The 2,401-nt window shown below is 45.6% G+C and overlaps 1 protein-coding gene across 1 annotated transcript in view; it reads left to right on the forward strand.

Moving 5' to 3' along the window:
- Nucleotides 1–2,130: 2,130 nt before the first annotated feature.
- The window catches only part of Pir (pirin), a 95,425-nt gene continuing 95,154 nt past the window's right edge, over nt 2,131–2,401 (forward strand). The window contains exon 1 of the mRNA XM_031370894.1: nt 2,131–2,355. The gene's annotated coding sequence lies outside the window, so the exon portion shown is untranslated. The remainder of the gene's footprint in view (nt 2,356–2,401) is intronic.

The raw sequence follows: 2,401 nt of genomic DNA on the forward strand, positions 1-2,401 counted from the left end.
CCACCCCTCCCCCCTTCTCTCTCTCCTCCTCCTTTCCTTCTCTCTACTTGACCGGCCTATTTTCTCTTTCCTACAATAAAATATCTCATTCATACATTGCCTCCCTTTTTAACTAACATGCCCTGCAGCCACAGGTCAACACTGGGGAAAAAGAGAGCCATCGGCCTCAGCAGCAGTCTCCCCCCTCCCAAATGAGTTAGGGGGTGAGGACAGCTCAAAAACATCAAAGAACTTTCTACTAAGCCAGTGAGAAGCCACTAAGGGTTCCAGGCAATTGTTTTCTATCCGCCTTCCCCTTGAAAAATGGTTTGGCCAGTGCTGAATCTGAAGGCAGGAGGAGTGGGTGGTGATTGGGGAAGATGGATAGAGACCTTCAAAATGGGGAGGTTTTGGATGCACTGAACTCTCTGAATCCACAGGCTTTTGTGTTGAGTGTGAGGGTAAAGCTTGCATTCCAAACCCAGGCGCCTGGTTGAATGCTGGACTGGTTGAGGGAATACAAGACAGTTTATTTATAAGGTCTGCAATGTGCTAGGCAGGGTGTTCATACTTCTGTTTTATGTGGAAACTGCTTCAGAAATAATTACAAATGGGAAGTACCAACACCTTATTAGTCCATGTCAGTTTAATGTTTGCATGTATAATCACAATTGGTCTTGAGTCACTCTGAAGGTAGGCAGAGTCAGTTTGAATTCCACTGATATAAAATGCTCAGGGAAAAGAGTTAAAAAACAGAATTTATTGTGAATACATTTTAATATAGATTTGGGTATGGGCATTAAGGGAGACAGATAGCCATTTCAAGAAAAGACTATATACACCCAAGTGTGGCCACGAATTGAGAGAGTAGGGAAGAGGGAGGGCAACTTCATGAATTTGCATATCATCCTTGTACAAAACCCATGATATTTTCCTCTGTACTGTTCCCACTTTAGTGTGTTCTGCCCAATTGAACACCAGGAAAAAGTCTTTGTTCTTCCACTTCCCTATTCTTTTACAGTAGGAATCTGCAAAGTATACATGCAAGCCAAATGGATACACACCCTGTATCTATTTTCATGTAGTCCGAAAGGTCAGAATGCTTTTTCACATTTTGAAGTTGAAGGGGCTGGGGATATAGCTCAGTTGGTAGATTACTTGCCTAGAATACACAAAGCCCTGGGTTTAGTCTCCAGCACCATATAACACTGGGCGTGGTGGTGAATGCTTCAGTGTAATCCTGACACTAAGGAACTGTGGGAAGGAAAATCATAGGTTCAAAGTTATCCTTGGCTAGCTAGGGAGGTAAGGCCAGCCTAGGATATGTGGAACCATGCCTCAAACCATCAGCTGAAATATAATGTCAAAAGAAGACTTTCATGACAGGTGAAAATTGTATGGATTTAAAACATAATCTTATGAATTCAAATTTCATTATCCATAATAAAATTTTTATTAAAACTCAGCCACACTCAGCAGGCGTTGTCTATGGCTATTTCTGGCTACAAAAGCAAACGGGAGCAGTCTCTATGGAAGAACCACATAGCTGGAAAATAAAAAGACATTTACTGTTTATTCCTTTTCAGACAGTTTCCCAGGCTCGGTTTTTATTTTTATTTTTATTTTTATTTTTATTTTTAGAGGCATCACTTTCACTCTTTTTCCAAGAAGAGACAATGAACTTCCGGGTATTTAAAGAACATTGCGTAGGTAGCCTGTCCTCTGATTAAAAGTCCTAGGAAAACTAGATTGCTTCCTGGCTGTGGACACACCCTCACAGCCTCCTGAGGGCAACTCTCCAAGGCCTGCTCTTGAATCCCAACAATATTCAAGCCCATAATTTACGTGTTTCCCTAGTAGAGTGTGCCTTCTCTCTCAGCAGGAACAGAGATGCTTTGGCTCTTGCGCCTGCTCTGCCTCTTCCCCAAAACGGGACAAGTGGTTAGAAAACATTCTTGCTCATACAGCCCAAAGCGTTGGATGACAAGATGACTTGAGCGAGGACAGGTTTTCCAGGAGATTCTAAGGATCCGCAGAGCACCCGAGTCCCACACATTCCTGGGAGTGAGGTAGCGCGCCCCCAAGAGGCTGGGGTGCGCATCACTCTTTGGATAGACGCTCAAAAGGCAGATCCAGAGAGCCATAGGGCGGAGTCAGAGAATCCAAACCCAGGGTAAATAAAGGGTGTGTCACCCGGGTCCAAGGCCCCTGAGACCTAGAGACTCCCGCCTCTTTGAGGCCCGCAACAAAGCGCTGAGTCACGCTGACTGACGGCAAGAGCTCTGCAAACCTGTCCTGCCTGCTCTGTGTCCCTGCCGCTGTGGAGTCCAGGCACCGCCGGCCGTGGCCTCCCTCCTGGGCCTGCGCTACTGCCGAGTGAGTGGCCTGGGGATCTCAGCCCCTGAGAGAGTGGTGTGTGTGT

This window comes from Mastomys coucha, chromosome X, assembly GCF_008632895.1.
Source record: "Mastomys coucha isolate ucsf_1 chromosome X, UCSF_Mcou_1, whole genome shotgun sequence".
NCBI classification, from domain to species: Eukaryota; Metazoa; Chordata; class Mammalia; order Rodentia; family Muridae; genus Mastomys; species Mastomys coucha.